We start from the raw sequence: 13747 nt of genomic DNA, 5'->3' as shown, positions 1-13747 counted from the left end.
CGAATGGGCGGCGAGTTGTTTTCAAATTTTCCTCTCCATTCTTGAAACCTCTTGGATATTCCAAAATATGAAAAAATATATACGCCTAGAATTGCTTCTAGAGCATTGACGTGAATTTTCATGTAGTTTTCGGTCACCGTTATCTAGATATTATCAAAAGTTTAATAGACTTACTAATCGCGAAACTCCAGAAGGAATTTAAGCGTATGTAATTTTCCATATTTTGGAATATCCAAGAGGTTTCTCAAATGGAGGTGAGTTTTTTTAAAAAAAATCGCCCGCACAGCTACAGGACGGTCAATAAATATGTTTAATTTAAAATAACCCCCCAAATGTTTGCTTGCTGAAAAACTAAATTTGTAAATTCCTTCTTGGAGAATATTCATGTAGGTTGCGTACACTGTTTTCTATATATTTGCAAACGTTTCGTTGTACCGCGAGCCTGTTCTCTATTATTAAAAATGGAAGCAGCTGGGCGTACACTTATTTCAAACGGGTTGTGTTTGTTGTTTTACGTGCTGGATTGTTTTAACAAGCATTGTTATTTCGAGATTATCTCGACACAGTCTCGTCTCGAATCGTGCCAGTAGTACCATCCCGAATGAAAAGATATTACACATTGAACTTCCCTGCCCTCGCTGTTACAGACAGTTCGTTTGTGTGTATTACATGTACGTCGACAGAAGAAAACTCCTCTCCACACGTTGCTATGCAAGATCTGCTGTCGTGGTTTACGTGCGATGCAACGTGATTCGACGGCCCTGAACCCGCCCTCGCAATTACCAGGCAGAGAGGTTCTGCTTGGCCGGCGGTGCGTAGAGAGAGGAACACACATACGTACATGCGGTTTCGCAGCTACGTAACCCGGTTCGCACACCTGCGCAGCCTTGCACGAATTTCTTCCGCGGTGTACAATTAGTGCTTTCTGCACCAGGACCAGTTGCAAGGTCTCGACTGAAGATGGCGCCCTGTACAGTGCAATCTAGACGGCACGGTCGGGATTTACCGTAAATACGGACGTGATGCAAACCTGTGCGACAAGCGAGAGCTGTGCGGGGTGATGACGTAATACCGTTTCACTGGCTTCGCACCATCTGTTTGCGGAGGGATTTTTCACTTGTTCAGTGAGGGATATTTCCCCTGTAAAGGGAAAATGTAAGTGGAATAGAGGCAATTTTTCCATCCAAGCTGGAGGGAAATTTCGAATTGCGTCTCGTATTGTTTGTTTCTGACGTCATTTGAGCTTCTAGCAGAGAAATTGTATTCAGGAGAGTAGTTAACGTTTTATAGTATAACCTTGTACAGTGGGATGCATAAGTATTGCCAAGCAAATTGTCCATCAGCATGCTTATTCTTTGTTTTACCCAACGAGAGCTTCAGTGATTGAAACAAAACGCCAAACAAGCTGCCGACAACATCTGCACCAGTCTACGTAAGCATTTATTTCTGAGCCTCCCCGATGGCGTAGTGGTAACGTCGTCGCCTTGTAATCAAGGGGCCACGGGTTCGATACCCGCTGGAGACACGTGGTACAGTGGTTCGAATCCCACTTTAAACTCTAGGTCCAGTCCCGATTAGCATTTCTGTACATAAAGTGAACTTAAAACAACAAACGTTAATGAATATAGCCATGGGCAATTTGCCGAGAAATACTTGTGCATCCCACTGCACGTTCTAAGAATGACTTGTCAACTCAAGACTTCTTTTAATTCTGCCTTCAGAATTTTTTTTCTTCTTTTATGTGTGATACAGGCACCTTGTAACAGCAGTTTAAAAGAAATGATTACTTGTATTTTGACTACAAATGTATGATATGGAGCAATGAAGAATTTTTTAATAAATAAATTGGAAATTTTCGTTAAGAAAAGGGAAACTTTGTGTTCCGTGGGAGAAAATTTTCTAGTTAAATAGGTTGAGATCACTGTTGTGCTCTCTGACGCACGTATGAGGATGTTTTGGTCACGATACACGCACACAGATGATGCAGCTTCCTGTGCATAGTCAAAACTGAGCTGCACCATCCTCCTACAGCTGTCCAAGCCAGCTGCGTTTCGTTTGCCACATGAAATCTACAATGTTGCGAACGCAGGGTTTGGTCAAACCAAACAGCCATGTCATTGCGGTAGACTATCCCGGATAGTGCTGGAGTCGATCCATTTTCATCTGAAATGAAGCAAGTAATTGCGGATGCGACAGCTGGACTTTTCCTGTTTAGTTTAACTCCAGAAATTAGAATCTTTCAACGCTCGTTACCTGCTTGGCACCTTATGCATTCGTTTTGTACGTGCCAAATTGAGTACATGCTTCAGAACCACACGTAAGGGGATCGCTAAGTACCACATGTCTTCTCCCCCCGCCCCCATGCACTGGACAAATCTCTCTTTTGCTTCCATTCCTGCCAAAGATCTGTACGAGGTAAAGTTTCACGAAGGCACACAGGAATGTGTAGGTAGAGGCCCCAGACATTCACGATATACCTAGGCTTTTTTGAGGCGAGATGATCAGCAACACTCTCCGGCCGCCTATACTCACTGCGATTGCCCTTTTGCAGTCCGACCTTAGATCACCCAGCCCGAGAATCGAGATCAACATGTCCTGGACTCGATTTTTGCAGACTATTTAGGCTCTGGCGTTTGAACCCACAGCCAGTATAATCCTCACTTCAGTGGGACTTGTGCCGTATATGTTTGTGATTGTTTCGTCATCTATTCAATCGGATTAAATCCTGAAGATGAGAATGGCTATCACCATTCATCCTCTTGGTCACGATTAGACCAGTGTGGCTGAAATACGACGCTAAATAAACTAAATCAATGAATGCAGCACCGAAGCAGTATGAATGTCGACAATTTCTTGTTTACTTTTTTAATAATCAAATACAAAAAAGTCCTCTGCGGAGAAAACGTTTCGAATGAACACATGACTGAAAATTTGCTTAAATGTGGCACAAACAAATCACTATCTCAATTTTGTTTGTGGTTCTGACCAAATTCGGTCCATTTGTTTATAGTTCCAAAATAATGCAGTCAAAATCACCAAATATGGGAAATGCTGCCATCTGTTTTTGTTCGTGCTTCTCAGAAACTGAACCAAACCAATTTTACCTTTAGATTTGGCACATACAGGAGATGTACTATGTAAGTCGGTTTGGTAGAACAATGACAAAGACCTACTGAACTTTCTAGTGAAACAAATTTTTTATCTTGTGCGAAACAAAGTTTCCTATTTTCCAATATATTGCACCCGCGAGGGAGTCTGTAGACGAGGCTACGTGCATAGAACTTTTCCCAGGACGATGATGCTTCTTAAACAATGTTCCATGTCTCTAGCGAGTTAATCCCCAAGAGAAACACAGCCTTTTTCGTTTCACCAACTCCCGTGCACACGCAACAAAGCTATTTCAGGAGCCAATGCCAAGTTCAAGATGTCAGCACAGGCAATGCCGCTCCAACAATGGCGCATTCTAATTCGGTAGTCTGTGCGAGACTGCTAATTGGCTGTTGGTGAGCGTAGGATTTGTTTGAGCCTATTACACGGCTCCCGTTGTCTGCGAATTGCCCCAGCCCGGAGACTTACACTAAAAATACGTGTATAGGGTTCTGTTCGAACAAAAAGGAAGCAGGAGAACATCAACAAAGCACAGGCCGAGTACCTCGCAACATGTACGCAGCCAGTCAACAACTGGATGTTTCTGAAGACATTGTACTTTAGGATATTTGTCAACAACATTCCTTAACTTTGTGTGCGCTTTCTGATTTAGGGGACTTAAAAAGATGAATCTTCGGCGTACAGTAGCCGTGGTCTGAGAGACAAGTTTCATCAATGGCCTTGACGTTCAAGAAGTGAAGAGAGAGAGAGAGTGTAGAAATGATAAAGCGACGAAGGAAAGGGAGAGAAGAAACAGAAACATAGACACAAAAATTAAATAGAGGGGGGAGAGACAAAGAAGGAAGAAAAACGAAGTGTGTGTGGGGAGAGAGAGAGAGAGAGAGAGAGAGAGAGAGAGCTAGAGCTAGCTAGAAATACCATTCAGGACTATTTTGCTTAATGTTACATTTGAGGAATCATAAAAGATCTATTTCTTTGTTTCTAAAGTTTCAGGATGTTAACAAAAACTTGTAATATTTTTTAAAAAATCCTGAAGGGGGCTGGGGGGCAGAATGGAACTTTAGGCTTAACTTTGGGAAAGGAGGTCCTAAATAACTGTTACATTTGAGGAATCATTAGAAAATCTCCATTTCTTTGTTTCTCAGGTCCAAGGATGTTAAGAAAAACTTGTAAATTTTGATGAACCTGAACATGGCGGGGAAGGCATTTGCCCCCCTTGTCCCCGCCAAGGAACACCTATATCAGAGAGGCAAACAAGGAGAGAGATATTGTCCATTATGCTTAGATAGGCTAATCGAGACTGCACCTACACTTTTAAGTAGGATCCCAACAACCGTGGAATGTCACCCACCGAGAATCGAACCCAGTAGCGGCGATTTGGTTACAAAACTGGGGGGATGACATGGGCAGTTTATTTTCCCTTGGTAGATAAGGTTTAACATAGTGCGGGGCAAAAAGTGGCAAAAAGTGGGGGGCAAGTGCCCCCTCGCCGCCACTGCCGGGATCCCTTGATTGTACAAGTCGAGAACAATAACGAGTACATTGTCGGGAACATCCAGACAGACAGAGGACAATAAGGGACTCGAGAGGAGCCGGAGAGAGAGTGAAGAAGTAATGTGTGAAGAGGAATAGAGGGTAAAATTCGTCTACTGGAAAAGGAAAGCTATTGAGAATTTACATTGGTTTTTTGAAGATATGTTGCTTGTTGAGGGATAAATCTCTTTGTAAGGTTTGTTTTTCTGTACGAAAGGTCATCCGCATTTCAGACCAAGTCTTGCCGTGTTGCGGGTCATTTAAGCTGTATGCTTCTCCCTACCCATATATATTACACGAAGAACAGCGGGGAAAAAAGAGGGAGTATTCCGAAGGAAACGACCAACACATCCTTTTTCTAAGATGTAAAACTTTTTTGTAGACCATTTCAGAAGGATTTAATCCGAACAAGTAAATTAACCTTAAAAAATGAAACGTCTTATGTTGGAATTTCCCTTCTTTTTCTGGGATGCTTCTTCCCTTTCTTGTTCTACAGTACTGTCTACAGATAGGAAGATGCGGAGAAAAACAAACAGGCTGACAAGAAATGCAATCCGCAGATGGGAGGTGGATACGGGAGATTACTTAATTCTATTATCTCTTAATATTCACTTTTCTTATCTGGACGTTTTAATTTTTTAAGAAAGGCCCATTTGGACTTGCGAGATGCCCACATGAAAGGATGCCGCCAACCGCTCTTCCCTCTAGCCTATTAAAATGAAATGACCTTCGTAAATTTACGTTGCGATATACGAGAACAAAGAAAGCGACTAAGTGTCTGGCCGAGTTGACTTTCTTTTTTTTTTCCTTTTCTTCTTTGTGTGTTATCATAATTTCTGGTGTTTTCGTTTAATTTCGCCGAAACTTTCGCCGTGGAAACCTAACTTCTTCACAGCATCCTTAATAGATACGGCTTAAACATTGTCGTAGTTTGTTATGCGATGTACTTGGTGCAAATTTTATTGTGCATTTATCTGGGATCAATGATTTACTTAATCCATGGCCTTCTGATTACTAGGAATGCTTTGTTTTCTTTTGTATCAGTTAGATATGCCTAATTCGATATATTGGGCCCTTACGAAGTTTTATATGCATTTTCTCTGTGTGTCCCTCAAAATTATTTTTTACTCCCATTCTTTTCCTTTCTCTCATTTCTTACTTTCTTTTCTCTCACACATCTTCCTTTCTCTAATTTCTCTTTCCTCTTGTTATTTTGTCTTCCCTTTCTTACTTTCATTATCTACAATTCTTCTCTTCCATCTGTTACTCTTTTGTCTTCATTTTTCGTCTTTTCCTCACTCTTATCCTTGTCTTCACCACTTTCCTCTTCACCGTTCTTATCTCTCCTTTTCTCTTCACCTCGTCACTCTTCCGTTATATTCACTACTACTCTTTTCCGCTGTGTCCTTGTTTTTCTTGCTCTATCTCTCACTATTTCCCCTCAGTTTCCTTCCTTTCTTTCTCTTCTGAAATCCATATTACATGCTTCATATAAAACATAATTTAAATTCTCAAGCACAAGATTGACAACTTGCATTGCTCAACCAAGGCCCACAAGACGAAGACATGGGAACGGAGGGGGGATTCCACACTGGGAAGGATGCTTATGGTGTAATATTTCTCATTTGAACCTTCACCATAAATCTGAAACATATTTTTCAATTTGTAAAATGATCGTAATTAGCCGTATCAACCTGTTCGCTGTTCTGATTCATTGTTTCAAAGTCAGAAATCCACTTTGGTACAAGGTTGCTACGAGTTTCATTTGTAATTGTCACAAAGTTACATAAAAAGGAATTCTGCACTCAGTCAGCTGTCATTCGGTTGATACTTTGATGTGTTTTTAAGTGTTAGTAAGGACTATGTTATCAAGGAATGCACGCAACAATAAGAGGATATCCGATTATCACTACAGCCTTTGCCCCAGAGAAATATATAGATGATTGAATGTCTCTTTGTCGCTGAATCCGTATTGTGCGGGATAATATATAATATGTTATCTGCTGGTGCTGTGTCGGGCAGCTTAGTTGCTATCTTATTCACGATGTTGAAATGGCGCTGGTTGAATTGCATATACTTGCATGTTCCCCATACGTAACATAATGGAAGGTAAACACAGTCTCCTCGTTTCAGTTTGACGTGTGTGGAGAAGTCGAGCTTATAGAAAATGCTATGATGTTTTTTTTTGGGCACTTTCCTACCAACTCCTGGTACATATAACCACCATTGTTATTACATTGTTACAGTGTCTTCTTCCAGTTGTATATACGGGGCCTCCCCGATGGCGTAGTGGTAACGTCGTCACCTTGTAATCAAGGGATCCCGGATTCGATATCTGGTGGAGGCACATAGTAGTTCGGATCCAACTTTAAACTGTAGGTCCAGTCCCGATTAGCCTATATGTGCATAAAGCGGACTTGAAACAAAAACTCACCCTACATTTATATATTTAGAATTTTTGTGCCGGTCCTGCATTCTCGCGAAAAAAAAACAGTTGCCATGACAACTCTCGCATTCGAGCAGATTCTAAAATCTGCCAGTTGGCACAAATGTGCATATGTTTTTACCTCAAGTACCAAACTGCCAATGATGAACTTTTGACGCATCTAAATGCACAGAGAAATGTATTAAAGTGTATTTTTTCCAGCTGCTCTTCCACTAAAAATGCACCAGGTGAACAGATCAGACACTATCATGCACAGAAAATGCATTTACCTTGATTTTATGCATTTCGAGTTCCTTTGTATATTAGGTAGGAGTGTGCGAGACGGAAAATTTTGGGTCAGGACGGGAAAATTTTAAAATCACGGAGCGGGAGAGAGATGTTCACAAATTTCCCCGACGCGGAAAATCCCGAATTCTGCACACTACTTCTCGTTGAAATGATTGTTTTCGCATTTCTGGAATGAAATCCCCGACACGTACAATCCAGAAAATATGGAGAATTAAGCACTTAATAAATTCAAAATTTTCCGACTGTTCGGGATCCCGAAATATCGGGAAGTCATATCCCGGTTCCTACTTTTCGTGGTCCCTCAAATCCATACCAGGTATTGTTGACCGCATATACCAGAACATGCTTTGCAGATACAGTGTTTGTATCGACTTGGTGGCTCTTGCAATGATCATTGGATGCAACATCCTTTCCACACAAGGAAACTGTAAATCGATTGTTTCTTGGGGTTGGACTTCATGCCAGCATCTCTCTTTGACCAACAGAAGCGGGAAATTTAAACAGTTGATTTGATTTTGTTGTTTTTGCCGTACGGCGCTTTCCCGTTCAAGTCCCTCCCACAAGCTCCAGGGGTTTGTTACACAAATTTCGGAACACCCTGTACATGTGCGGCAATTGGTGATTTCAGTTCCAGTAAAGGAGCCAACTTTTATCAAACTGTCAATATGCCCTTTGGTGGAATTAATAAGATTTACTTCGATGGAACATTATAACTGTGGCAATCAGTGTTTACCGAAACACAATAAACTATTTTGAGTTCTCACGCTTTTCACTAAGATACCTCGGTACGTAGCGTTCACGTTATCTTATCAAGTCCCTTCTTTGTTTGTTGAGATTAGATGGGGGAGCTGGAGATGGTAATGCAAGGATGTTAGTATTAGTATGTTCGCTGGAACTATTGCGGCAATGACGTACTGTGTCGACATTGGAAGCCCTTTTGTGTATAAAGTTAGTGGAGGACATTTGAAGGTTGGGAATTTCAGATCACGTTAGGTAAGTTGTTAACTAACGTGCATTTTTTGTTCGTAGCGTCGCGTATCTATCATTTTCGACTAGCTGCAATGACGAGGTGGACTGATCTAAATTGATGTACAGGCCGAGACTCGAACCCGATAGTTTAGTTTCGTCCGTATTCCCGCCTGTTGAAGTGATTAACGCTTTCTGCTTTGGTGCGAAAAGTCCTAGATTAGATCCCAGTGATGCTAATTTTTTCTCATACTCGCCGACCAAGACTTTGCTCGTTCCGCGAACTTGTCATTTCGTGCATTTCCCTTGTTGACCAACGGTAACAGTGCATTTTTTTTAAAAAACCAGGACTTTCATTACAACCGAATTTATAACAAGTTGAAGATATTACACCCTAATACGTGGATTTCTTCAGGAGTCGATGCCGTGAACAACAAATTCTTCCGGCAATGCAACAACTCGCCTTAACCACAGACAGACGATTTATACCGTGGTGCTATATTCTGTGGTCTAATACTTAGCTAAGCGAAGAAAAAAATTGTCACTGAGCGAAGTTTATTTGACAATCAAGTAGCTGAGCAATCAATTTGCTCGCCGAGTGCGTCAAGAAGGGTTTATGCAGAATTTTTCATTTGGGGGAATGTGATTTCGTGTTAGGCGGGGGTAAGTGTAAATTTGGAGCCAGAATGATCATAAATTGGGCTTTTGTGAAAAGTGTCAATGGATGTTGGTGGGTTGTGGATGAACACTGACGTCCAGTATCTAAGGGCTCAATGGTCAACTTTTTCTTCGCTCAGTAAAGTATTATGCCGCAGAATTGATATCACCATCGTGGAATTCGTCTGTTTATGGCCACTGGCGTACGCACAGGGGGGGGGGGGGGGGCTGATGGAATTTACAGACCCCTCCGAAATTTTGAGAAAATCAACATTTTAAAATGAAAGCAGTGGAAACCAGAGTGGTAAATTAGAAACACCCTAAAATGATCCCCGATTGTCATTTTTTAGAGTAGAAAGTTCTAAATATACGAAATATCTTATTGTGTATACTGCCCTCCTATAGAAGACAACTATGTACATTGGGATAAATTAGTATTACCGTGCAAATTGTCCAGGACTATTTTCATTAATTTCTCTCTTACATCCTAGTGTTTTTAAGCAATGGATTTTTATATATGCTGGTGAAGAAGTTGTCAACAGCTTGTTTTGAGTTTTCTTTTAATTCTTGAAGCAGTTATTGGGTCAAATAAAGTGCATGAACAAGGTGATGGACAATTTGCACGGTAATACTCATGGATCCCACTGTACTATCCACCATCTTTACAATTCCAGCCCCTCGCTAAAAAAAATCCTGCGTACGCCAGTGTTTATGGCTAAGGAACTATGTCGTGGCGTCGCTGAAAAATACATTTGTAATTATCTACGTGAAAATTCTCAGGAAACCGTGGTAATGGATCATAATATTTACATTTACACTTGCGTTACATCGAAAGTGTTGGTGTAAGAAAATGCGCATGTGTTATCCGTTGGTTCATCAATGATCAGTTTGCTCGGCGATCGAAAAGTTTGCTCGATGAGTATCAGGTTCCTTGCCACAAATTTCGTCCTTGGCCCCGAGGTGTTTACAAGGGGCGTGCCGCGTCTAGGTGGGAACATTCGTACCAAATGCCTCATTGCACCGTCACAAACGTTTCGGGGGTTCAACGACACGACACAATGTAGCTGTTGAGGCATTTGCTTTGCGGGAACGCTGGTGAACGTTGTACGAATTGACCCTTTGACAAGGAAACCGGCATGCACGATCGTGGAGTTGTACAGTGGAATCCATGAGTATTACCGTGCAAATTGTCCATCACCATGTTCGTGCACTTTATTTAACCCACTAAGAGCTTCAAGAATTACAAGGAAACTCAAAGCAAGCTGTTGACAACTTCTAGTCATGGACGGTAATACTCATGGATCCCACTGTACAGAGCAGTGCTAATCACTGCCAGGAATGATTTTATATCGCCTCCCCAAGCAACATCATTTTCATGATGTTTTCAAACTTTCAATTCAACTACGTTTGTCATCATGCAAGTATATATTTGCTTCAAGTATGGACATATTGACAGTGCTAGATTGTAAACCTGGCAGCTGGTAGGCCACAGTTTTTTTTTAAGGAATGCAACATCGTTTTTTTACCAAAGAGAATAATGCCATACAGCACCGGCCAACTTTCGTAGCAAGTAGAGGGCATGAAGGCAATTCTCTTTTCCCGGTATCGTTTTTTTAGGTGCATATGCAACCGCGCAGCACAGAGTTAGTGTTGTCATTGACACGTATTTCTTTCTGTAGGACATTGTACTGAAAGCTATATTTCACTAAAAGACAGTCTATGGAACCAATCAAGTTAAGATTGCATATGAGTATGAATTTTTGATAATCTGGCATGTTTCAGAAGACTGTTGGCTAAAGTATGTACGTCTCTTAACCACATGTAAGTTTAGTTCATGTTATTATTTTTGTTATTTTATGTTATTATTTTTGTTGTTATTTTCTGTTGCTAAAACGTTCAAATGTAAAATGGCCAACGCTGTATTTGGAATCTTCTATTAAATAAATAAATATCTGTGGACTAAAATTACAAATTCTATCTTTAAAGGGGAGTGTGGGGCAATGGAATAATCAGCTTATGTATGAAAGCACCTCTGGTACGTTGCCTCTGGTGAGTTTGGTTTGAGTTGGTGTTTTAAGTCCACTTTATGCACAGTAAGGCTAATCGGGACTGGACCTACAGTTTAAAGTGGGATCCGAACCACTTGTGCCTCCACCGGGTATCGAACCCGGGACCCCTTGATTACAAGGCAATGACGCTACCACTGCGCCATGGGGGAGGCCCTTGTTGCCTCTGGTGACACAATACTGCGTCATAGAGTACTACAGCAACAGTGGCAACTGTTAGTGTGTGCTGCGCCATTGTATACGGTCTTTTATATTATATATATATATATATATATATATATATATATATATATTAGGGTGCCAAGGAAAAACGAAGTTTAAAAATTTTAAAGTCTTACCCCTCAAAAATGTTCCTTTTGGCATAGTAATTATCTACCAAAAATATTAGGACATAAAAATTATATTTACCACTTCCTCAAAGCATTTGAAATTTATTACATTAACTAATTTTAGGGAAATTTATTTACATGACAAAAACGTGTGAAAACTAGTTATTAATAGCCATAAATGTAGTATTTCTGAAGCAAAAAGTACTGTAAAGAGTCAGTAAGTGAATTACAAAACTTTTTGTAGCCATCAACTCAATGTTCAATGGAACTTGTTGCAGTTACACTTTCTACGAGTTTCGACTTCTTAGGTTCGGGAAATTCACGCCGGTGCTTTTCCACAACCTGCAGTAGAAATTGTTTCTGTTCCTCCTGATTTGTTAGTATAGGATTGAATTCCTGAATTAGTGAAATTCCACGCTCTGCAGCGTCATTCACCACCTTAAGTGATTTAACTCTGACTTGAGCAACCAAATAGCTATTAAGTGATGTCCACTTGGATGGATGCTCTCGAAGAAAGTCCTGCGATATATCAAGTGCAACAAAAATATGTCTTGTGTTCACAGTAACGAAATCAGATAATCGCTTTGAAGAAATGTCACAATTGTCAATGTCAAGGTTGATTCTCTTAGCAGGTTCGTTTTTTTCATCTCGTGAAAGAGCACTGACCATCAGAATTTTGTTCTCCACTGACACATTATCATCAAAGAATGCCAAACCTACTAGGTGTTCGCTTAAATACCAAAGTTGATGCAGGAAACTTTTCAGTGCTGCATTAGCTACAGCTTTATTTGTAATCCGGTATTCAACTAATTTTTGCAACAGTTCCAGATCTTGTTGTGGAGCAGAAGCTGCACAAGGACAAGTAAACCACACCTTCAAATATATGGACACAACGAACAGATTAAACTGCCGAAGTTGGGAAAGTTCACGGGTTGTAAGGTGAAATTGTGAGCGAAACAGGTAGATCTTAAAACAATAAATGAGTTTTGCCATCCATCTTGCACGATGGTAGGCACCTGGCGCATTAATATTAGCAGCACTAGATAGGTCGCCTAGGAAAAGAATTGCTAAATTCAACAATTCTTTGTAATCGTCTCTGGGTTGATGTATGTGCAACTGGTTTTTCAAAAAAGTCAAAATGTCATCTTTAATCGGATTCAATTTTACAGTTAGCTCTATATCACTAATACTGCTTTCATAGGCCTCTACATTGATAATGTTCCACACCGATGAAAATCTCTGAAACAGTTTTATTTGCGGACCTCCACCGGTCTCAAATAATGTTTCAAATACTCTTGCAATGATAAGTTCATGAATATGATGTCTGCATGCCAAAGATAACAATTTTTTATTCATCTTCTGCTCAAGCAATACACATGCGCCACTTTTGCTCCCTGTATTACTTGCAGTAGTATCGAATGACATACTACAAACAGAATCAGTCAAGTTCCAATCTCTTAGTGCGTTATACACTGCGAATGCCTGCGCTTCACCAGTACCATTTTGTAATGATGGGACAGCTAGCAATTTCATTAAACCACATCCAGAGACAAGCACTGCAATTCTGTCTACAGATTTAGCAGAACCCCCACACTGAGGAATTTCCAAAGAGGGTAATAGCTTGGTATCCCAGTGAACAGTCAATAGTGTGTCTGGTGAGAAAGTCTTTTTGATTTGAGTAGCAATGTTCTCTCTGTTTCGTCTTCGAAACTGTCTACAGGATTCTTTATTTAAAGTTAGTTCAGCAGGATTGTGACCTAGAGATTTTGCAGCAGCAGCCAAAATATAGGTAGCATTTCTGTCGCTTACCTTTGTACGATCCAGAGCAGCGCCCAGCTCTGGAGTAAAGAAATTAGTCACGCGTTGCTTTTTAGAATGTGAGACATCTTCAGCTGAAGCACTAAAAACTGGTACCATATCATCTGATGAACTATCGTTTTCAGTCTCACTGCTGCCACTAAGCACTTCAACATCAGTTGTCACCAACTCCTTCTTTCTCTGCTCTTCTTTGCGCTTTCTTAAATCTTGTAAAGATTCTTGCTTATGACGCCGTTCTTCCTGTCTGGCTAACTTTATGTCAACCGGCCCCATACTTCCCCTCCTTCCTTTTTCTCGCTGTGCTTCCAAGAACATTTTGTCTTCCTTGATCTTTATGAGACTCATGGCATCAGCATGGGCAACATCAAACAAATCATCCAAAGCTTCTGTAAATGCTTCTTCTTTATGTTTCTGTGTATCACTTTTTCGACTGGCATTTTTCTGTAATGTTTGCCATTGTCCATATAAATTTTTAATTTTCACAATGATATTGTATTCTTGACGAGTAGGTATTCTCGCCTTTTCCCACAATTCTA

General features: G+C 40.6%; 1 protein-coding gene across 8 annotated transcripts in view; it reads left to right on the top strand.

The window, feature by feature from the left end:
* The window catches only part of smash (smallish), a 357582-nt gene that overhangs the window by 301400 nt on the left and 42435 nt on the right, over positions 1 to 13747 (top strand). The window contains exon 1 of one of the 8 annotated variants that reach the window (XM_083119149.1): positions 8264 to 8368. The exons of the other annotated variants lie outside the window; for them this stretch is intronic. The gene's annotated coding sequence lies outside the window, so the exon portion shown is untranslated. Of the gene's footprint in view, positions 1 to 8263; positions 8369 to 13747 lie in introns of those variants that run through there. 8 annotated transcript variants of the gene reach the window in all.

Source organism: Lepisma saccharinum, chromosome 3 (assembly GCF_977018435.1).
Source record: "Lepisma saccharinum chromosome 3, izLepSacc3.1, whole genome shotgun sequence".
NCBI lineage: Eukaryota > Metazoa > Arthropoda > Insecta > Zygentoma > Lepismatidae > Lepisma > Lepisma saccharinum.
The sequence above is the reverse complement of the archived record's forward strand: the minus strand, read 5'-3'. Positions and strand labels throughout refer to the sequence as shown.